Source organism: Monodon monoceros, unplaced genomic scaffold (genome assembly GCF_005190385.1).
Source record: "Monodon monoceros isolate NGI ecotype Baffin Bay Population unplaced genomic scaffold, NGI_Narwhal_1 Super_Scaffold_11, whole genome shotgun sequence".
NCBI classification, from domain to species: domain Eukaryota; kingdom Metazoa; phylum Chordata; class Mammalia; order Artiodactyla; family Monodontidae; genus Monodon; species Monodon monoceros.
This window is the reverse complement of record NW_021703767.1, coordinates 2,164,715-2,188,828: the sequence shown is the minus strand read 5'-3', so window position 1 is coordinate 2,188,828 and position 24,114 is coordinate 2,164,715. Positions and strand designations below refer to the sequence as shown.

At 52.6% G+C, this 24,114-nt stretch overlaps 1 protein-coding gene across 2 annotated transcripts in view; it reads left to right on the top strand.

Moving 5' to 3' along the window:
* Positions 1–15,667: 15,667 nt before the first annotated feature.
* The window catches only part of AGPAT3 (1-acylglycerol-3-phosphate O-acyltransferase 3), a 92,192-nt gene continuing 83,745 nt past the window's right edge, over positions 15,668–24,114 (top strand). For both annotated transcript variants that reach the window (XM_029214222.1, XM_029214223.1), the window contains exon 1: positions 15,668–15,777. The gene's annotated coding sequence lies outside the window, so the exon portion shown is untranslated. The remainder of the gene's footprint in view (positions 15,778–24,114) is intronic.

The window sequence follows — 24,114 nt, the reverse complement described above, 5'->3', positions numbered from 1 at the left end:
TGGTTATGGCAGCCGCAGGACACACACCCTGGGCTTGGTTGGGGGCTCAGCGTCAGAGCGGGGCTGAGTGTGGCCTCCGTGATAATAAAGAAATCATCATGTTTTGTGCAGGAAAAGAAAGAACAGACATGTTTTTCTGTTTTCTTGTGCAACTCTGCAACCTAGGATACTGAATTTATTTTTATTTACTTTTTAAGATAGAGCCTTTAGAGCAGCGGCTCTCAAAACTTGAGCTTGCATCGAATTCCCTGGTAGTCTTGTTGAAATGCAGGTGGCCAGACCCCATCCCAGGATCTCTGCTTCAGCGGGTCTGGGATGAGGTCAGAGAATTGCTTAGGGCCCAGCTGTTGCTGTCAAGGCTGGTCTGGAGTCCACCTTTTTAGAACGATCAATGCATACATAATTCAGATCATAAGAGTAATCCCTGACCTTCCCAATGAATGGAGGGAGAAAGGGCAGATAGAGACGGTCATCACCCCCCACACACACATCCTCAGCGTTATCAACACAGCTGATTTTGTGTAGCACTTACCCCACGCCAGGTGCTGCGTAAGGCCCTATCGACCTTATCTTTTTTGATCTTCATAACTCTCCTATGAGGCAGGTACTTTTATTATTCCCATCGGAATTGAGAAAACTGAGGCACAGAGAGGTTAAGAAACCTGCCTAAGGTCACACAGCTGTAAGTTACGAAGTCAGAACTCAAACCCAGGAGACTGGTCCAGACAGGGTGGAAGCAGGTTGTTAATGCTCTCAGGAGCACATTTCAGAGGGGGTGCCAGAGCCAGGAGGGAGGAGAGGACAGAGGGTGGAGGCTGCTGGGAGGAGCCGGGAGGAGGCCTGCCTGAATTTGAGGCTGGCTCACCCTCTCCGCCGGGTGGCTGGGGAATGCAGTTTTCTTATTCCAGATGCCAACAGAAGCTCAGACCAGTATAATAGTGTTGATTATCTTAGTAAATAGATCATAATTATTTATAATTAGCATTTCAATTTCTGTGAGAAGATTGCTTCTAAATTGCTCGAAAATACTCCTCGAGTATTTTAAACATTCCCTCAGCAATTTTATTTACTCTCTTAATTTGCAGTATGCTGCAACAAGTACAGAAAAGGGTGTATAAGGAATCAGCCCCGTACCCTGGTGAATGATGACAAGACCTCCAGCCTCTAGCCCTGATCAGTGGTGCCGGGCTGTAACGTTGAACAGTGAGGGGCTGGGTTCAGCTGGGGAGAGCATTTGGGGTCTGTCCATAAACTTCAGGTCACAGAGCGGGCGTCACAGAGAGCGGGCCTGGTCCTGTCCCTCTGCCTATCCGTCGGTGGGGCCCCAGCTCCCCCTCACGGCCCCAGCTCAGGGTCCAGCCCCCAGTGGGCGCTCAGCAGAGGAGTGAGGGGACACCCTGGGGGACGTTGCCCACTAGCCACAGTGAGGGGTAGCAGGCTGCCTGCCAAGCTGGGGGGCAGAGCCACCCAACGGGGCAGGGAGGGCAGGGGTGCTGCCAGGCAAAGCACCCCAGGCTGGGGGCTCAGACAACAGACATGGATTCTCTCAGTCTGGAGGCTGGATGTCCAAGAACGAGGGGCCGCAGGTCTGGTCCCTCCCGAGGCCTCTCTCCTGGGCGTGTGGACGGCCACCCTCTCCCTATGTCCTTGCATGGTCGTCCCTCTGTGCGTGTCTGTGTCCTGATTCCCTGTTCTCCCCAAGCTGGGCTGGGCTGACCGAGCTCACCCCATCGCCCAGTCCCGGGAAACAGCAAGACCTCAGCAAGGGCCTCAGCCGCTGAGGTCAAACCCCAGGAGCTGACAGCCGGGGCGTCTGCTTTGGGGGACAGGAAGGGGCCCATGGGTCAATGCCCTCTTCTGCCTGCCTCTGGGGACGGCCACCAGGCACAAGCTCTCCATCTATCCCGTCTGAGGCAACCTGACCTGGGAGCTGAGACACAGTGGACTGCACCCCACATTCCTCCTGTCCCCCCGGCCTCACTTCCTTTTCCCTCCATCCAGCTGCCTGGGGATGGAAGCTCCCGGACAAAGCATCACACCCAAGCCTGTCTCAGCTCTGTGATCCAACAGGACGAGAAAGAGCCAGCCTGGAGAGCCTGGACCACCAGAGCGAGGTGTTTCGCCTAACGCCACAGGCCCGGGGCTCCTGAGGCTTTGGGGCTTGGAGGGACACAGCCGTCACCTTGGGAAGATGAATCAAGATGAGTCCAGCAGCAGCGGGTGGGCTGGACACGACTGGCTGAAATGGAAGGGGCAGGAGGCCCAAACGGCCGCAGTTACAGCAACAGGCAGCAGTGATGACAGTGGGAGGGACGGGGAGAAGGGTGGACGGCGCTCTGGAGGGCGGTGCCACATGATGGACCGTCTGAAGCAGAACTAATAGGTGCATTTAACTTGGACCCACTTCCAGCTGGGGCCCCGGGCCGTCCTCGTGGGCCACACCCTCATCTGCCTGCGTCCTCAGGGGCAGAAAATGACGACACGTTTGCTGTGTCTTGGGGACGCGTGATGAGTCCTGCGAGAGCTTATCTGCGGATAAAGCGCAAGGAGATCAAACCGCTCACAGCGCCCCTCCTTCTCAGCAGCAGCCTGAGGTTTGAACCTGGGTATCGCTGTGGTGCCTCTTTGGCACCCCAAGAGGCAGGGTGGCCCTGTGGTCTGTGGGTGGCCCCTGCAGCCGAGCTCAGCCTCGGGTCGCGCTCAGGAGAAGCGCCTGGCCTCCTCCACCCCAGGCTCCCAGGGTCGAGCTCCGAGCAGTCGGACGTGGACCCCCGCCTGCCAGGGAAGGCCTGCTGAGGCCGCGAGGGCCGTGGCACTCACGCTGAGCTCTGGGGGCCTGAGAGGGCCTCGGGGGTCCGAGGGGGAAGCGGGCCGCAGCACTGGGAAGGGCCCTGGCTCCCCTTCCTCCCCCCTCCCCCGGGGTTAGCCTGGCAGGTGGGGCGCGTCCTTTACCTGCAGATGCTCCCCCAGGGGCAATGAGAAGAGGGGAGGAAGGGAAGTGGCTCCTGCCTGCAGCTGAGCCTGAGGTTCCAGATGCCAAATGTAGGCAGCAGTTGACACGAAGCGTTCAGAGTAGGCAAATCTACGCAGACGGCGAGCAGATTAGAGGTTGCCCGGGGCAGTGGTGACCCAACAGGATCAATAATAAATGGCCAAGAAGGGTCCCATTGGAGTGATGGGGAGGTTTCACAGCTCGCCTGTGAAGGGTTCCCGCCTCAGGAAGTTCCTTAAAAACCACGGAGCTGTACACTTGACACGGGGGAATTGTATGATATATAAATGTACATCTTAATAAAATTATAAACAATAACTTCTTAAAAATGAGGCTACAGGTTTCAGTCCCAAACTCTCAGTCAACAAGGTTGGACTCAGAGGGACAATGTTTCCTCTGTGTCCTTTTCTATCTCAGTGTTGACCTCACATGAAGCTTCTTCAAACCCGGTCCTTAGCTGTGAGGACAGGAGCCTGCTTGTCAGCCTCTGCCGGCCTTACTTGCCTCATCTGTGAAATGGGACTAGTGTTACGGCCCTCACAGGATGGAAGCGAAGCAGGCCGGCGGGGGAGCGGGGGGAGGGTTGCTGGCCTGGATCCCAGGACCTGGAGCAGACTCAGCGGCTCAGTGAACAGCAGCTGTTGCTGGTGTCGTGACTGTCGGTGGGGGTAGGAGGACCCCACTTGGACGGCACCTGGGGGCTGGCTCCTTGGACCTTCCTGGTACCGTCTGCAAGAGCAGCGTGTGCGCGTGTTTGTATGTGGGAGGTCAGATGGCCGGGGCTGGGGTGATGCAGAGGTGGGCACAGACCTCGAGATTGCTGTCCCTTCCACCGGCCGTTCTGCACGTTCCCAGCCATCCTTCGCAGCCCTGGTACAGGCCACATTTCCAGCAAGAGGAGACCTCCTCTGCCCTGTGCACTGTGTCCACCTCTCTGTGCCCCTTCCCCACACTTCTTGGATGGATGGATGGTGCATGCGCCCCGGACGGACTGGGCCTCTTGACCCAGTTCCTGGCTTGGTGCTGGGCAGCCAGCACATGATCACTGAGAGCTCCATCCCTCACACCGAGCGGGGGCTCGGGGGAGGGGGGAGGCAGGCTTCTGTCTGCAGCGGGTCGGGGCAGGAGCCGTGTGGGCTGGAAGGGCGCCTGGGGCCCAGCTGTGCTGTACAAGAGCTAGAAACCCCACCCGGGTCCTGAGCTTAGTCCCACTGATGCATAACTGGAAAGGAGTTAGGGCAGTTTAGTTTAGCAGGTTCTGAGAATCTAGCCCAGTCGGATGTCCCCTATATTATATCCTATAAAACTGAAATTCTTGGAGCAGTGATTCAAGCAGCTTCCTGGTGGAATCAGGATAAATGAGCACCACTGGTTTTCATTTCTTTTTAAATCAACGTTAAGGTAGCTCAAATGCTTACAGCACTTTGAAATACATCAGCTGATCACAGCTGTAAAGTAACAAGGAAACATAAGGCATTAGTTATATCTTTCCATCAGTTTTTGAAAGGAGAGTATGCTGAGACCTCTCTTGGTGTGAGCCGGCAGAGGGAGGGTGATGAGCTGGTGTATTGGTTAGCTACAGCCTTGTAACAAACCACCACAAAACTTAGGGGCTTCAAATAACCATCTATTTAGCCCATGATTCTGTGTGTTGGCAGTTAGGCTGGGCTCAGCTGGGCGATTCTTCTGCTGGTTTTGGCTGAGTTCACCAGCATCTGAAGTCAACTGGCAGTCAGTGGCCTTGTGACCGGTGGTTGGCTGGCAGTCCCCTGGGGGCACGGTGGTGACTGGGCTGTGTGCCTCAGTACCCAGAGGCCAGCCATTCATATACGGTAGGATCACAGGGGTGCCAAAAGCAGCAGGACAAGGAGCCCCACATGCAGGTCCTTTTAAAGCCACTTCTTCAGAAAAAAATCATTTATTTTATTTTATTATTTATTTATTTTTAATATTTTATTTGTTTATTTGGTTGTACCAGGTCTTAGCTGCGGCAGGCGGCCTCCTTAGTTGTGGCTCACCTGCTCCTTAGCTGTGACACGTGAACTCTTAGTTGTGGCATGCATGTGGGAATCTAGTTCCCTGACCAGGGATCGAACCCGGGCCTTCTGCATTGGGAGCTCGAAGTCTTAACCACTGTGCCACCAGAGAAGTCCCCATTTATTTTTAATTGTGGTATAGTATACATAACACAAATTTTATCATTTTAGCCCTTTTAAAACTTAGTTCGGTGTCATCATTTAGAGACATCTTGCACTGCCTTTGCTGGAGTCCCACAGCCAAAGCATCTCTCAAGAGCAGCCCAGGTTGAAGGTCATTGAGGAGCAGCCCAGGTTCAAGGTCATGGAGGAGCTGAGCATGATTGCTGCTGTTTGTGCCAAGGGCCACAGCTGGGCCATGGCAGTGCTAAGTGGGGCTGTGCAGCTAGCTCCCAAGGGGGTGGGTGGGCCAGATACCTGAAGGCCACCTTGAGGAAACGTGGCACAGGGTGGCTCTTGTGTCTGATAGGGACAGGGCAACAGGGACCCTGGGGAGTGGCAGGTAGATGGCAGGTGCTTGGATATGGAGGTTTCAGCCAGGGGCTGGAAGCATGGACCTTGGTGCAGTGTCCTAGGGAACAGGCCCAGCAAGGCCGGTGGTCAGGGTGCCACCGGCTGGCCTGGCACTGGCAGGGCACTCCAGCCTGCCTGGGGGTAGACGCTTCATAGGCACTTGGTGAACACCAGCCACAGCCCAGGGCAAAGCCCAGCGTGTGCTGGGGTGGATGGAAGGAGAGGGGCAGAGGCAGTCACTGTGCCGACCCCCACCATGGCGCCCAGGCAGGGCTCAGAGTGGCGGATGAAGGTACCCCCCGTGGGGCAGGAGTCCTACCTTGTGGGCAGGCTCCACGTTCCCTGGTCCAAGGGAGCTGGCAGACGCACAGGCATCTGGTACGTACGGGCAGCTGGGCCACAGGGGGATCTTACATGCAAACCTAATCTTCAAAAGGCAGAAATGTCACTGAAACCACGACCTCCCTCTTACACAGGCTATAACGAAGGCCCGCAGGGTCTGCGATAAGATGGCTGAGCGCTCAGCGGGTGCTGGTGTGGCCCCAGCGGGTTTGGTGCTCACAGTGACAGTCGTCCACGCCTAGGGGCCTGGTGGACCCCCTGGGGGACCTTCCTCTGCAGACATACAGCCCACTTTCACTTCTGCGGGGCCCAGGCAGGGGGCTGGGGGCTGCTGTTCGCTCAGGTCTCTGGGCAGCGACAGCAGTAGATGCTTTGCACTCTTCGCCCTCATGACGACTCTGCTCCAGGAATTCTGATTTCTGTGTTCCTCCAGAGGTCAAATATGCCCAGGTCATAAGCTGTGAAACTGGGGGGCCTGGCAGGGGTCTGGCACTGGGGGAGGGGCTGCAGAAGGGGAGAGGCCTGTCCCCAGAGAGATGGCACCCCATCCGAGCAGGCATCCTGCTGGTGGACCAGCTCTCCCTGGAGGGCTGAGAGGGGCGTGGAGACATCCAGGCCGACCCCCCGCCCGCTGGGGGGCTTCCATTCCTGACCCCCTCATTACTCTGCTGAAAGTCTCCGTGGCCAGCTCTAACTGGGGGAAGATTTTTCATCAAAGGGGGGAGTTTCTGTCCCTTTTACTTTTATTGAAATTATTCACAAGGGGTTGAACAAACAAGATCTCCAGCCAAGGGACTTGGCTTCCACACTTCTGGCTGTGTGACCTCACACAAATTACTTAGCCTCTCTGTGCCTCAGTTTCCTCACGTGAAAACAGGGAACAGCAACAGTCCCTGCCTCACAGTGATGTTGGGGGATGAAGTGAAAACACGTAGAATACTGCTGCCCGTTGAGGGGCTGCCGTCAGCGTCAGCATCGTTGTTATTATTACCACACGGCTCTGATTACTCCTGGCCCTGACTCCGACTCGCTGGGTCGGCAGGGGCTGGGACTCTTCCTGTCGAAGGTGATCCCAGGACAGTGTCAGAGGGATGCCCTGGGACTCAAATCGTCATTACTTGTGTTCCCATCTTCTCTTTCCTACCAGATCCCAAATTCCCTTTAGATTCTGTTCCCCGAAGGGTGGCGGTCCCAGCTGAGCCTGGCTGCGGTGGACGGCAGGGAAGGCAGGGATGGAACAGAGGCGCGAACTGACCCGGCCAATTAGCATCTCCGTTTCTGCACGTGAGCCCACTTCTGCTTTCACAACGGCAGCTCCGGGTACAGCTCGTCTTCCCCGGGCATCTTTGTATTTATAAGACGCAGGTTACTTTAAAATATGTTTCAGCGTTACATAAGCAATACATGTGTATTGCAAAAAATAAAAATCAAGAGAGAGAACACTCATATTATGGGCTGAGTGTCTGGGGGGCTATGTCCCCCCAGGTTCATACACTGAAGTTGTGTAGTCAGCATGTGTTGAATGTGACTGTATGAGGCCTTTTAAGAAGTGATTAAGGTAAAATGAGGTCACAGGGGTGGCCCTAATCCAATATGACAGGTGTCCTTATGCGAAGAGAAGATGAGGACACAGACACACACAGAGGGATGGCCGTGTGGGGACACAGGGAGAAGACGGCCATCTACATCCCCAGGAGAGAGGCCTCGGGAGGAACAGGCCTGCTGACACCTTGATCTTGGGGGTCCAGTTTACGGAATCGTGAGACAACGAGTATCTGTCATTTGAGCCACCGAGGCTGTGGTACTTTGTCACTGCAGCCCTAACAAACTCAGAGAAGATGTGAAGTGAAGAGAACGCTCATCCCTGCGGACCCCCGTCCAGAGGTCTCTGGGGAAGGCCTCGCGGCAGAGCCTCCCAAGCATGCAAGCAGGTTTGCATCTGCTCACACAGACAGGGCACAGATGCTGGCAGGAGCCGCCCCTGTCCCCCAGCTGAACCGTCCCTGTGACACAGGCTCAAGTGTCCTTCCGGGACCACCACGCCCCTCTCCACCAGCTCTGACAGAAGTCATTCCACTTTAGGGGCAGGAGGCACCAGAGGACTCAGCCGTACCGCCCCCCTCGAAGCCTACCAGCCCTGAAGAAAAAGAACAGAAACTGACTCATTTTGCATCTACCCAGTTCCCAGGCTACAGCCCGTCCTGATGCTGAAGGTTGGGCTTATTTTCTGATGTGATGTCGTAACTGATGATGGTAGCAACTTAGCCAGAGAGACCTGACACAGAAGGGCGGATCCGGGAAGTGACCCAGACCTTGTCTTCAATGCCCAGGGTGCTGTGCAGACCAGCTCTTTCCCGGTAGCTGAGGGCACTTATCCACACCTCTCTTTTTTATTTCCAGAAACAACCCTTCTTCTGTTATTCTGAATATTTGGGTTTTTAGAATATTGTGTTCCCAGTAAAATCATGTCATGATCTTGTATCTATGCCTAAATCTCTAAGCTTAAGGCATTCCATAGCCTCTCCCCACCTCCCCACACCCATCGAGGTTCACCTCCTCTTATACCAACACAGTGGATGACTTTTTCTGGAACGATTTCCTTGAGCCCACTAAAAACAGCACTCGAGTGGTCCCTTCTCCTACTTCTCAGGAATTAGGCGGCATGTTGGGACTGTGAGATGAGTTAGTTTTCCTACATGTATTAGAAACACCAAATCTGAACAGGTGAATTTTTAGAAACAGCGTGCACTTTTTTTTTTCTTAACCCCAGAGAACAATTTGAAAAACAATTTGGTGCAAAGGCAAAAATGAAAGTTTCTGCTTGAGTGTGTGTGTCCAGGTAGGGGGAGCGTGGGGGGGGGAGTGAGACCTTCCTTTGAGAGGCCCTGCCCGCCCATCCTGTGGACTAGCCTGCCCAGGGCGGCAGCTCCCACCTTCACAAGGAGCCCCCCGACTGTACAGATTTGGAGACCCACGGCCTCAGGTCAGAAGAACGTGAGTGTACACATGACGCCACCTTTGTCTTGGTCTCGAACACAATCAATAAACAATCTAGGGACTTCCCTGGCAGTCCAGTGGTTAAGACTCCACACTTCCAATGCAGGGGACATGGACTCGATCCCTGGTCAGGGAACTAAGATCCCATGCCGCGTGGCACGGTCAAAACAAAACAAACACAATCTATATGGCCAACAGGCGCGTGAAAAAATGCTTCACATCACTAATTATTAGAGAAATGCAAATCAGAACCACAGTGAGGGGGCTTCCCTGGTGGCGCAGTGGTTGAGAGTCTGCCTGCCGATTCAGGGGACACGGCTTTGTGCCCCGGTCCGGGAAGATCCCACATGCCGTGGAGCAGCTGGGCCCGTGAGCCATGGCCGCTGAGCCTGCGCATCTGGAGCCTGTGCTCCGCAACGGGAGAGGCCACAACAGTGAGAGGCCCGCGTACCGCAAAACAAACAAACAAACAAAAAAAAACCACAGTGAGGTATCACCTCACACCAGTCAGAATGGCCAGCATCAAATAATAAATGCTGGAGAGGGTGTGGAGAAAAGAGAACCCTCCTGCACTGTTGGTGGGAATGTAAATTGATACAGCCACTATGGAGAACAGTATGGCGGTTCCTCAAAAAACTTAAAATAGAGTTACCATATGATCCTGCAATCCCACTCTTGGTCATATATCCGGAGAAAACCATAATTAGAAAAGATACACACACCCCGATGTTTATTGCAGCTCTATTTACAATAGCCAAGGCATGGAAGCAACCTAAGTGTCCATCGACAGATGAGTGGATAAAGAAGATGTGATATATCTATATCTATATCTATCTATCTATCTATCTATCTATATAATGGAATATTACTCAGCCATAAAAAAGAATGAAATAATGTCATTTGCAGCAACATGGATGGACCTAGACATTATAATACTAAACAAAGTCAGACAAAGACAAATATTATATGGTATCACTCACACATGGAATCTAAAATATAATACAAATGAATCTATATACAAAACAGAAACAGACTCACAGACATAAAAAACAAACTGATGGTTACCAAAGGGGAAAGGGGGTGCATAGGGATAAATTAGGAGTGTGGGATTAACAGATACACACCACTGTATATAAAATAAATAAACAACAAGGATCGACTGTACAGCACTGGGAACTATATTCAATATGTTGTAATAACCTACAATGGGAAAGAGTCTGGAAAAGAATAGATATATTCTCATTATATATATATGTACATCCAAATCACTTTGTTGTACACCTGAAACTAACATACTATTGTAGATCAACTCGACTACAATAAAATTTAAAAAAATAATAAAAATAAATGACAGCTAATAAAAAATAAGCAATCTATAATAAGAATGGAAGAGAAGGGACTTCCCTGGCGGTCCAGTGGTTAAAACTTCACCTTCCCATGCAGGGGGAGAGGGTTTGATCCCTGGTCGGGGAGCTAAGATCCTACAGGCCTTGTGGCCAAAAAAAAAAAAAAAAATCCAAAACATAAAACAGAAGCAATATTGTAACAAATTCAATAAAGACTTTAAAAATGGTCCACATCAAAAAAATATATATATATATATAAAAATTCTTAACAACAACAACAAAAAAGAACGGAAGAGAGTTTTATTCAAGCCAAGGACTCTAGCCTGGGAGTGTAGTCTCCACCGAGGAGGAAAGCATGGCCTTCAGCAGTTGTATGTTGTTTTTGCCAGAATGGAGAACAAACATCAAACATGACAGGGGTATATTCCTTCAGGGTTTCAGAAGAGACACATTAGCACATACACAGCGAGTCAGTATGGCCTTGGCATCTGGGAGGGAAACTTATCTTTGAAAGAGGACCAGCATTCATCCCTGTCTTCAAAGTGGACATTCTTATTTCTGGATAATGCATTGTTTTCTTTAATGGTTAGAGCAGAGGTAATGCATGTTTGCCAGGCCATAAGACAGGTTGCTCTAGTTCACATAAAGTACAGGCCAAGTCCTGTATAAGCCAGGATGGCTTCCCCATACCCCAATCAGTCTGCAGACTTGAGTGCCTATCCGGAGTGCCCTGGTCAAGTAGCACTTCTAAGCAAGGTGTGGGGGGCAAGGTCTCTGTGTCAAGTGGGGTCTCCAGGCAGAACACAGAGCAGGGTTAGGGTGCAAGGGGCTTGGGTGGGGCCACTGTAACATCTGTGAAAGATAAAGGGGGGCAGGACTGGGCGGGGGAAGCCTCAGACCTCCATGCAGCTGACTGAGGTTCAGAGCAAACATTGCCTGGTAGGGGCATCGGGCCACAGGCAGACATGCCCCAGTGCCCCAGCCACTGACTGGTTGGGGCCTGGGGAGCCCCGATCTGCCCCTTGGCCTGCCCTCTGGCCCAGCTGTCCTTCCTCTGGCGCCTTGATTCTCCCATGGGACTCTACAAGGGTATTGATGACCATCCACAGCTAACAGCTCAGCAGGCCCTGTGCTCAGGTTACAGGGCCTCGGTCCCCAGGACAGGATGACCACACACAGAAGCCACTGTCATCACCACTTGGCCGAGCAGCTAGTACAATGTGCAACCAGATTTGAACCCAGGGCTTCACCCCTGCATGCACAGCTTCCCTGTGTGCTGGAGGTTTGCCGGAGATCTCTCCTGGGCCGGGCACTGGCTTCACCGCTCTTGTGACCTTGACTTTGACCTGCAGGCTGGTCAGGCCAGGCATCTCCCCAGAGCCCCCTCTGCATTATATTCTCCATTGACACTCGGATGTCTGATGGGTGTCGACATTCTTGTCTGACTCCGCACCTCTAGGCCCAACTCAGTTTCTCGACAGTCACCTGGAGGGTGGGGCTTGGTGTGTCCTGGGGCTTCTAGTCTCTCTGCTGAGAAAAACCCTCGTGTAATTTTTGCCCTTGAAGAAGCCTATGTTTAAAATTTTAGGGACTTCCCTGGTGGCGCAGTGGTTAAGAATCCGCCTGCCAATGCAGGGGACACAGGTTCGATCCCCGGGCTGGGAAGATCCCACATGCCGCGGAGCAACTGAGCCGGCGAGCCGCAACTACTGAGTCCACATGCCACAACTACTGAAGCCCGTGCGCCTAGAGCCCGTGCTCCGCAACAAGAGAAGCCACCGCAATGAGAAGCCCCCGAGCCGCAAGGAAGAGCAGCCCCCTCTCCCCGCGACTAGAGAAAGCCCGCGCTCAGCAACAAAGACCCAATGCAGCCAAAAATAAATAAATAAAAATAAAAAATTATATATATATATACACACACACAATTTATTTATGTAAAATAATTTGTCTCCCGAAAACTTTGCATTTATCAACGTTTTCCTATTATGTATTGAAAACCTGTACCGTCTACCCATTTCAGATTAGTATTAACGTGCTGGGGTTAATACATTTCCAGCAAAGTTATTATCTTTGGTGTTGGTTAATTTTTGCATCTTGAGTAAATATAAAGTTTTGTCTTAGACTTTTAAAAATGCCTGAATTAGCCCCAGGGCCTGTGGCTCTCCTGGCACACCCTTGGAATCACAGAAGTCCTGGTGGGAATCTCCTCGCTTTACAGAAAAGGAAACTAAGACTCCAAAGGGCAATGTCCTTGTCCAAAATCACAGTCCAAGGCTGGCTCCAAGCCTCAGCTCTCAGTTCCCCGGTAGGATGTCCAGCTGCTCCAGGAGCCCTCCGCCAGCCAGGCTGGCCCCTCCCCAGACCCGCCTGGACCCCTCACATTTGCTCCAGGCACCTGAGCTGGTCTTGTCAGGAAAGTTCCCAATGAGAGTGTTTCAGAGCTGGAAAGACTCCTTCTGGGCTTGGGGTGGGCAGCAGTCTGCCGTTTGATTTGGGACCACCTCTCAGTCTCTGGTTTACTTATTTGTGAAATGGGATGCCAGCAAGCTCGTTCTGAGAATTAGAACAAATAATGAACAGAGAAGTCCCTCTCCCAGGGCTTAGCTCACACCTATTTTTGGTACTCAGATCCTACTTTTCCTTGGCTCATTCACGGCAGAAATGCCCTCTGTCTACATACCTGTGCCAAATAATATTCTAGGTGAGACTTTTCCTTTCCCCATTTTAATTCAGCAGGCTAGGGGCCAGAGTTTCTCTCTTAGCAAGACAGCATCCTTACTGGGGTCATGAGAAGCTCCATCCTTGTGGCCGAGTCAGGGCCTGGAGCCAGGCTGCTGGCTCTGCCGCCAGCCGTATACCGGTGGAACAGATGTGGAGCTTTGCTGGGCCTCAGTTTCCACAACTGTAAAATGGGATGCTAGCAGTCTCTACCTCACGGCCTTGCTTTGATAAGTAGGTGAAATAATAGCTTTCAGTAAATCTTAGCGATGGCCACATCTCCTGTCAACATGAACACGTGCACTGCACACGGCCTAGTCAGGAGCTAAGGGCTGCTTGGCTGACTTCCAAGTTCCCTTCATATGTTTACTCTGTTCATATGTTCAGGGGAGATTTTCCAGAGGCAAATTCCTGCTCAGCTGAGGTCTGAGTGATCATAGATTCACAATGACTATAGGTTAGATTGCTCACAATTTATGCTGTTGAGACAAACACGGTCTTACTGAGCTGATCTCAAAGCTCAAAGTAACTATTAAGGGGCCATCGAATGCCTAAATGATGAGATGCCTTTTAATTAGTTTTTTTAAAAAAGTAATTATAAAATGTGTGGGTATGATGCATTTAAACTTTACCACTTAGCATACAATAAAGTTTCCTCACCCCAGCCCAGCCAATGACAGTCTCATGTTTATCCTTCCAGAAGTTTTCTGGACGTGTATATTGCTTTTTGATACAGAAAAGGGATCATTGGATAGAAGATGCTCTGTATCTTCTCTTTATTTTTTTATTTTAACTTAATCTTAGAGATTATGTACTATCAGCATGTATAGAATTACTACAATCTTTGTTTTAAAATAAAAAAATATTAGGGGCTTCCCTGGTGGCGCAGTGGTTAAGAATCCGCCTGCCAATGTAGGGGACGCGGGTTCGTGCCCCGGTCTGGGAAGATCCCACATGCCGCGGAGCGGCTAGGCCCGTGAGCCACAACTACTGAGCCTGCGCGTCTGGAGCCTGTGCTTCGCAACGGGAGACGCCGCAACAGTGAGAGGCCCGCGCACCGCGATGAAGAGTGGCTCTCGCTCGCCTCAACTGGAGAAAGCCTTTGCACAGAAACAAGACCCAACACAGCCAAAAATAAATATAATAAATAAATAATTATTAAATGAATATTCCAGAGTTTATTTAACAAGGTGTCTTGTTGGTTGTTTCTGTTTCTGTTTTTGTTTTTTCCCGTAAATATATGCTGTGTCAGAACCTCCTGTATAGACATCTGCAGATGCCTGTGGGGATTTATCTATAGGATCCATGACTGAAGTAGCAGTGCCGGGCCCAAGGCTTTACAATATTACATTTACATGAACATTGCCAACCATACTTTCTTTTTCAAGGATAAGGGGATTGTGAGTAGAACAGGTGCAGGTATGTTTATTTTAGTCAGGGTGTTTTCTGAAATAATTCGAGGTGGCTTAAAATAAGGCACAGCAGACAGCAACAGCACCTGGTATTGTAAATAGTTTTCGAAGGAAGCTCCTCCAAGCTCAGGAGGTCCACCTTGGACCTGAGGACCCGAGCAGGGGGCAGGCCACACGGAGGTACGGAGTACAGACTGGAGGTGACCCTCCACCCTTGTGTACAGCCCAGCGCCAGACAGCCCCGCCTGGACGCTCCCTCAGGCCCGGGGCCTGGCAGGGGACACAGGCAACCCTTCTTCCAGGAGAGGACATTGTCAGGGACCGCGGGCGACGGGTGGGGCTAGCGAGGCCGGTTCAGGGCGACCGCCTCCCACCACCCCAATTCGGGGAGGCTTCCTCCAGGGTCAAATACGGATACAACGTTGCCAGCCGAGGGCCAACTGTAAAGAAGTCAAAGGGCGCTTTACTTGGGTCTGAAACACGACCTCGCGCGGACCAGCGGCTCCCAGGACGTTCCCCACGGCGACCCCCGCGACCCCCCTCCCCGCCCCACGGCGGTAACCGTGGCCTGGGGGGAGTCTCATGCCCGGAAACACCCCTAGTGCGCGCAGCGGGGCCCCTGGGGAGATGGGGGCAGTCCAGGAGGTCCGCACTGTCCGTGGTGCTGCCTGCCGCCCCCCGCCCCTCCCCGCCCCCCGCCTCCCCCGCCCCCCCCCCCCCCCCCCCCCGCCTCCACCGCCACGTATGCCGGCCCACCATGCAGTTCCCCCAGCCCTGGGTCCAGCCTCCAGGCGGTCTGTGCCCCCGATGGATCCCCTCCCTCCACCCCCAATCCAGCCCTCCACCGACCTCGCTGTCCCGCCCCCAAAGTGTCCCGCCGGCCCCAAGCCCTCCGGGTGCTCCAGCCGCGTGCGTTACTGGACACGGGCCGTCCCTTCGCAGCCGGCGCCCCGCCAGGCCGCCCACCCCGGTGTCCCCCTGTCTCCCCACGTGTCTCATGTTTCCCCCGCTGTGCCCCTGTACCTCCCTGTCCCCTTGGCTTATCCCCCGTGGTGTCCCCCCCTTGTGTCCCCCCCGACCCGTATTCCCTCCCCACTGTTCCCCTGTACTCCCGCGTCCCCGGCATGTCTCCCCGCTGTGTCCCCCCCGCACGTCCCGTGTCCCCTCCCCGCGTGTCCCCGCCGCCCCGCGCGCCGGCGGAACTGTGGGATCGCCGCGCACAGGAAGTGGCGGGGCGGCGCGGCCGAGGGCGGAGGGCGGCGGGCCGGGCGGGGCGGGATGGGGGCCGGGGGCGGCGGGCGCCGCACTCGCTGAGGCCCGACGCAGGGCCGGGCGCGCCCAGGGCCGGAGCGCAGCGGCCGGAACGGCCCGGAGGCGACGCCGGGGCCGAGCGCGCGACGAGCAGGTGGCGGCGGCTGCAGGTGAGCGGCGCTGCCCCCAGGTCGGCCCCCCGCCCGGCCCGCCGCCCGAGGTTGGGGCTGCCTCCACCGCCGTCCCAGGTCGCCCCCGACCCGGGCCCCGCGCCGCAGTGGGCCGGCTGCGCTCCGCCCGGCGCGGGGCCTGCGGGAGGACCGGGACTGGGGCCCGCGGGCCCCGGGTCCCCTCCCGGCCTCCCCGGGGCCTCGTCCGGCCAGGCCCAGGCCCCATCCCCTCCCCGTCCCCGCGGGCCCGCCTGCGGCGCTGCAGCCGGGCGCGCCGGTCCGGGCTGGCGCGCGGCCAGGGCCGGGGCACCCCAGGAGGGGCGGGCGACCCGGCTGGGCGAGGGCACGACACCCCCGCCCCTCTCCCCGCGGGGCTTCTCGGGCCCCTCTGCTCCCCGCGGACGCGACGTGCCCCCCTCCCCACCCCCACCCCCCCACCCCCGGTTTCTGGGCGCTGGGGACCCGGGCCCCGAGCGCTCCCCCGACCCTGCGCTCTATCTACCGCCAGGGGTTAGTTTCACTTTTTGCTCGGCCAGGAGGGAGGGCTGCAGGTGGGAATGCGCAGCAGTGGTGGGTGCTGAGTGTTCACATTTGACTTTGGCGCTTGGACCAAAGGCCGTCTGTGAATTTCCACGGTTCCAGTCAGGTGATGGGGTCGGTCAGTAATCCAAGAGCCATTTGGGAAGAAAACCACCGGCCCCCCAGGGCTGCCCAGAGCACCCAGGTTGGTTGATCCTGCCCGAGGGTCTCAGGAAGGGAGGCTGTGACTAGCAGTTGAAGCTACCTTGAAAGTATTGTGCTGGTTCCTCTCTTTCTTTCTTCCAACTTTTTTTTTTTTTTGGCTGTGTTGGGTCTTCGTTGCGGTGCACGGCCTTCTCACTGCGGTGGCTTCTCTTGTTGCAGAGCACTGGCTCTAGGTGCGGGCTTCAGTAGTTGTGGCATGCGGGCTCAGTAGTTGTGGCTCACGGGCACTAGAGTGCAGGCTCAGTGGTTGTGGCGCTCAGGCTTGGTTGCTCTGTGGCATGTGGGATCTTCCCGGACCAGGGCTCGAACCCACGTCCCCTGCATTGGCAGGGGGATTCTTAACCACTGTGCCACCAGGGAAACCCCACACCCCAGACTTTTTTTTAAAGCACACTATATACAGTCTCCTCTAAGAGAATACTAGAGCAGTTAGGTTCCTTTTCATAGGAAATATGATCTCATGAGAAGGAAAAATGAGGTGGGCCGTTGGCCACGAGATAGACTGGAATGAGAACTGCCACCCATATTAAGGGTGGAAACCACCCAGAGATCCCAAACCCCGAGCGGTGTGTGGTGGCCTGGCGATGGCTGTGTTTTGAGGGGCCCAGTGATGCTGGACTAAGCTGGGGGGATCCCCTACGTGTTCTAAATTACGGCTCTGCCGGCTGACTGTGCTCATTTAGGGACTGCTAATCAACGTTTTCTCTGTTTAAAAGCTTCATAAGGGATCTCAGTGAGATTCTGAACATTCTCTAATTTGATCATTTCCTTGCTGCTTTCCCTCCCCCTTCTTTGGATCATCCTAACTCCACCCTCGTCTCCTTCAAAGTTGCAGAGTTGGCCTGTTACAACTCACTTCCGTATCCCTTTCTCAGCCACTCTGAGGGAATCTTCCTGATTACATTGTTTAAAAACAGGTGCTCCATGTGATTGGCATTCAGAACGCCCGCACACGTGGCTGAGGGTCAGCATACACAGGGCCTCCTCTGGGCCTTGGAAGGCGCGGGCCTTGGAAAGCGCAGGCCTTGATGTTCCGAACCACACTTCACGGGCACGCAGACTGGCTGTGTTGGCCAGAGCATGCTGTTCACCCCATCTGCATGGGGACTGCGGGGGCATGTCTGCCAAGAGGGCTGAGGCCGAGCAGTAGCCTGGAGAAGGTGCGGGAGCAGAGGGTTAAAGTCCCTGTCGTAGGAGGTGAAGGGAGGTGCAGGAAGGACACTTGCATTGCCAGGGTGTGGACTCCAGAAGCCGCCTCCTGGGAGGCAGGGCCGGCAGGCTGATGTTCCATGTGCCTGTCCCACGTCTAGGTGCCAGGGCCAGGGAAGCACACTGAAAGCAGTTGTTTATTTTGGAAGTTAGAAAAAGTGCCTCCACCGAAGTGATCTGGGCTGTCCGTTTTTACTCCAGCGTCCCACGTTAACTAGCGTGGGTCCTGATACACAGGGTTAGCCCTTTACATGTGACAACTCTGATGGCACTTCCACCTTGGAAAAGAGTGGTCTGAGAAAACCCAGAGGTTGGGTTACCCCCCGAAGGTTGGGTCGCAAATCGGCGTGGCCAGAATTTAAACTAAGATCCATGGACTCCCACCTTCTCAGCCCCATCTGTCTGCTAAAAGTCTGGAAACACTTTTATCTCTGGTCAAATCAGAGGTAGGAGGGAAATGTTGAAATCAATATAAACAAGGAAAATGAGAAACAGAAATTGTGTTTGAGAAGAGCCAATTTACTGGGTTTTCCGGGGCGGGGTGGAGGGGAGGGTGTGGTCAACGCTTCCAATCGCATTGGACCCCCAAAACACACATCTTCCCCTGGCTTTCAGCCTGACCTAGCGTGGGAGACACGAGAGGGGGCTTCAGTGGAGATCAGTGGCGGCCCCTTGCTGTTAGCAGTTAGCCCCCCCATCAAAGTCCACCTGGGGCAGAAGCAGTGGCTTCTGCTTCCATCTTTTTCTTCCCTCTCTTGGGCCTCATCAGAAACTAATATTTTACTGTTACAAGTTGTGGCGGATTGATATTTATAGAGCAAAGCACTGGATACAATTGGCTACATTTGCCTGTTCCTTTCTTAATGATTTGACTGTATGACATAAGATCTTTAGTTAGTCTTCTCATTGAGAAATGTATGTTACAGTCAGATTGGACTGAATTTTGTAAAACAATTGCTTGGAAATTTCATGGATTTTACTTTTGGTTAACCAAGGAATGCTTGAGGTTTTAAATGAGTTGATTCACATTGTAAAGCGAAATGACTCTGACTTAATCTGTTGTTTCTAAAACCACTTCATAATAACCTTAAACTAATCCTAAATTACTGATTTCAAAATGCTGGATTTTAGGCAAACACATGAGTGGTCCAGCCTGGGACAGTCTCTCATTTAGTTATTGAGAAGAATTCAGCATGTCCTGTTTATCTTTGTGGAGCAAAGTGCTAGAAACCGAAACACGGATCATCTGGGGGCAGCATCTGTGTTTCTCTTTGGAGGCAGAGGAGCAGATGCCCGGGGAAAGTTGGCCCAAGTCCCCGCTGCAGGGCTGGAGCCTTTGGCCCTGGACGCTGTGCTTTAATTCGCCATGTCTTTCCGCAAGTGCAGCCAGAAGGTCACAGATAGGATACATTTTAAATATTAGTGTTGAAAGAAACTATCCTTCAGTATGTGACAGGCAGACGTCTTCTTCCAGGCAGAAGTGCTTCGCATCACGCAGGACTAAAAACCGAAGCTGAAGCTGGGCGCTCCTGGTGGGAGCTGCCTGCCAGCAGCCGAGAGGCCTGTCCTCAGGTGGCCCCAGGAGGCCATGCATCATTGATGTGGCTCTTCTCAGTTCCCTCTGAAAGTGGGTGGGGAATGAAAGCAGCGATAAGAAGGGTGGTAGTGAGTTCTACCCTGAGCAGCGTTGAGAAGCTGCAGTGAGGAACACCTTTACCCCATCTGCTCTCACGGAGCCTGTGAGCCCCGCTGGCTACATCCCCGGGGGCGGGCGTGGGGTGGGGGGCTGAATTCCAGAGCTCCAGCAATGGGGGTTCTTTTTCTCTTCATCACTCGGTTTGCTGACCTGAAAACTTTATAAGTATATGCTGACGTTCAGTGTGTCCCTGCTTTGCGTCTAGTCTGATGACAACAGCTCCAATTATTGCATCTCCATGAGGCATCTTATGGGCTCATTATGTTGTTTCTGTGAGGACAGGTATTGCCCCATTACACAGCTGGAGGAACTGGGTGGGAGAGCTTGGCCACAGTCCCTCGGCTGGCAAGCGATGCATCTGGATTTCCAACAAGGTCTCATTGAATCCAAACCAACGCGGTGCTCAGAAAACTCAGTCTATGAAAATCTGCATTTTTGAAGCAGAAACTCAGTGACTGGCTTCACAGAAGTGTTCATTTAAAAAAACCTTTTCGCTTGTAGGAGGCGAGACTTGGTGGACTGGGGCCCGGAAGCCCCCATTGAAGATGATAGAAACAGGTACACGCTAGAAATGATGTTGCCTGGGGAAGAAAGACATTCCATTTATGCAGATTCATCTGTGCTCAGCTTTTCATTTTCCGCTCAGTAGCGGTAAAGTGAAGAGCTGCCTGTTGACTCTTACCGTAAGGGATGTGCTGGCGATCGGGTTATGCTTTTCATACATTCACTTCTAATTAGACCATCGCCCCAGGCTAATTGGAGTGACTGATTGAATGAATGAATGAGGATACACATCCCCATGTTCAGAGAGAAATTAATCAGTCGGTATACCTTCCAAAGTATGGCTTGCTAGGAGTGATTTTTGCCAAAATAAGACAAGTCAGATTGTTAGATGAAGCCGTCACCTGTTTGGGTTCCGCGTGAGGAGGACGCCAAGATGGGACGTGCAGGAGGTTCGGGGGGGGGGGACGCTGTGGGGGCTGAAGGGAGGGGCTGGAGGGGGTGATCCGACCCCTGAGTGAGGGGACAGGGAGCGGGGAGGCCTGGGAAGATGTGGCTCTGAGAAAGTCAGCCTGGGGTCCTCTGGCCCCGCCCTTCGGGCAGTCAGGTCCGGCAGGCACCCCCCAGCCCCCAGAGGCAGGTTCTCTCCCGAGGGGAGTCTGAGTGTCAAAGCACCCTGACAGCCTCCACGTTTAGTGACTTGGAGTCCACAAAAGTAGAAATAAATAATCGCAACAGTAAAAGTAATCCCAAACCGTGAATAGTCCCTTGGCCCCCAGCAGTGTTTTGGTTTAGTTTTAGGAAAAGCCCTGCAGTCTGGCAGGTCCCCTTGAGCCGTTATTTGGGCTCCTTTGCTGTAACTAGTGGTGAGCTGGTACACAAAAGTGAGTGTCCAGCGATGAAAGGAAGCAGAGTGCTTCCAGACGGGGGACAGAGGTCAGAGCACACGCTATGTTAGCGCACGACAGCTATTTTTGGCTTCCTAAATCGAGGTGCTAACTACCGTAACTTCAGTTCTAGAACATTTGTTAGAAAATGCTTTGGTGGCCTGCGGTCCAGTTCTAGCTCCAAGCCAGCAGGGTGTTTTCCTGGGGTCCCAACTGCTTTGTACCTGGCACTTCTTTAAATTTTAATGAGCTATTGGGTATAAATGTTTCTACCACTTTGGTAAACAAAGCTATATGTGAAAGCTGCACACACAGATCTAACAAGTGCCAGGTAGGGGTGGCCGTGCCAATGAGTGATGACTGTACGTCTCTTCTCTCGGATGTGCCGTGCCTGACCCCCGGCCTCTGACCCCTCTGACCCCCAGCCTCGGACCCCTAGCAGACATGCCAGGCAGGTACGGGACCAAAGTCACTAGCTTTTCGATCTGCTGAGACAAGACAAAAATCTAGATCTTTCTATGCAATTATTTATTTTTAACAAGCTGCAGGCAAACGAAAAAATGTTCCTGCCTGAATTTATCCTCTGGGCCACTATTTTTACAACCTCTGGTCTACACTATTTGTTTAATTTTCAAAATAAAGTAAGTGAGCCAATTAAATGAGGACTAAATGAGCACTTTCAAAATGCATGCAAGAGAAGCAAAACAAGAATAACAGAAACCCAAGACTTTATGTACAGATGAAAACCAAAAGAATTGTCTTTCTTATCTCAACCATGGCTTCTGGAAACAGGATGGGTTAAGTGATGCTTTGTAGAGGCAAAGAGAAGATGGTACCCAGAGAGGTGTCAGTCTGGGAACAGAGGAACTCCGTGTGTCTCCGAGCGCGTGCAGGAGGCCCTCCTGAGGTCCATGTAAAGACGAAGTAATGTTTACAAAATGCATCCGGACTTTTACCAGAAGGCACTCCTCATCCTGCTCTGTTTTGATGGCATGTTGTGTCCACGCCTCTTGTTACACGTGTAGAATGGGACCACTGGGCGGGGAAGTCCAGGCAGGTTAAAATTTACACAGTGATATTTACACTGGGCTGTTTCCCAGAGTGATGGGAAAGAGACTAAGGGTGTGAGTGGACCCACATACTCCATAGCACGTGGTATTGTCATTAAGTTTTGCAAATAGATTGGATGCAAAATGCTCCTGTCTGATTGTGGCCTGATGTGTGTTTCCTGGTAGATGGAGTTGATACTCTCCTTATATTTACTGGTAGACGTGTTTCCTCCCCTGTGAATTCCTTCACCCATTTTCCTGTTAGGTGATAACTTTCTCGTGCGTATTCCTTACATATAATTCTATATGATGTGTTTCCTTATGTATTCAGGATAGTGATCCTTCGTTGTCATGTGTTCATTAGGTACCTTTCCTAGCCGTGTCTTGTCTTTTTACTTTATTTTGATGAATAGAAATTCTTAATTCAATGTGGAGTTTATCCATCTTTTCTTTTGTGGCCTTTCGAGTGTCGCTGAGAAGTCTTTCCCAGCCCTGGGGTCACTCGTGTGTTCTCCTGCATTTTCTCGTAAAAGTTGTAACGTTTGCTTTCCACGCTGAAGCCCTTGGTCCCTCGGGAGTGGACTCTGTGGTGACGAATAGGGAGCTCTGTCCCCATGTGGAGAACAGTTGTCCTGACACCAGCCTCGGCCGGTCGGTCCTCTTTCCCTGCTGACCTGTTGCGCCACGGCGGCCGTGTGTGCAGTCCCCTCGGTTGGCTTCTCTGTCCTGCCGGTCCGTGTGTCTGCGTGAGTGGCACCTGCCCCCGTAGCTGTCTGGACATCCCCCCCTCTACGCCCCCTGCCCCCTGGGTTCTCCAGAGCGCCTGGTTATTCGTGTTCTTTGTTTCTCCGTGTTAAAATCAGCTTGTCAAGTTTCATGAAAAACTTGGTCAGGATTTAGATAGAAATTGCACCAATTCCATAGATCAGTTGAGGGGAATTTCTGTTTTATGGTATTAAGAATACCTGCTGTAAACGTGGTATGTCTCAACTAATGTAGATCTTCTTAAACGGCTTTTAATAAGGCCCTGTATATACTATAAGTGTACTGTCTTAGACTCTGTGGTTAAATTTATTCCCAGGTGTCCTTATTATTTTTTGTTACTTTCATAAGTGGTATTTTTAAATTTTATTTTTTTATTAAAAATATGTCTAACTCTTGTCGGTGTTGAACAGAAATGCAGTTGATCTTGGATATTGATTTTATATCCATTCACCTTGCCAATCTCTATTTCTTATAATTTACCTGTAGATTTTGGGGATTTTCTGCGTAGACAGGGAACGGTGATGGCTTCGTTTCTTCCTTATGCCTTAATACTTTTCCATCCTGTTTCACTGCCTGGGCCAGCGCCGTCAGGACCGTATCGAACAGAGGTGCGATGGGGCGTTTCTGTCCTATTTCCTGATTTTCAGGAAATGCTGCTCAGTTTTCCCGTTTGGTGTTGGTACAAACACGGAGACTGCTTAGTTCAGAATCTTCCTATGGCTCCTCCTGGGAACAAAGGAGCAAACAGACGGAAGGAAATAAGAGGAGAAGAGATTCAAGACTTACCTTCACGGGTCATCAGGGAGACGCAAAAATAAAAGCACAGTGAGCAGCCGGCCTGCCGCACCCGGGGAGCCAGAATGTAGAGAGAGTGCCTGGGCCGGTGTGGTCACAGACGTGAGTCAACGGAGCACAGGTGTGGGTGTGGACTGGTGGGCCGTGTCTGCACAGGGGGCTTTCACCTCTAGGCGTACCTGGCGCGTGGTCCCCGGCACGCCTGGGCGCCCCCAGTACGGGCAAGGTGTCCCCAGCGGCACTGCTTACTAACGGCCTCGGGGACACTGCTGGAGGAGAGGCAGGGGTTAGGGTTAAGTGTAAGGCATGGGGGGCGGTGAGAACGCCTTTTCAAATTTCTTGTATTGAAGTGACGACGTACTGGAAGGGGACTCAAGACTTCATGTAAGGGGTGGGAAGTGCAGCGGGGAGGGGCCACGGTGTGTTACTTATCTCCTTGGATTATGTTTACCTGTTTACAATAACGAAATTATAAAAAAAAGAGAGAGAGAGAGAGAGAGAATGCTTATCTTTCTTTAGATGCCCCCTTTCCGGTTAAGACAGTTGTCTTGTTTATACAAATATTTGACTGAAAATGCTTCATCAAAGACTTTTTCTGCACGTATTAAGCTGATTGTATAAGATTTTCTCCTTTGATAGGTTGATTTGGTGAAGTACATGAGTAGATTTTCTGGAAATGTCCCATCTCGGC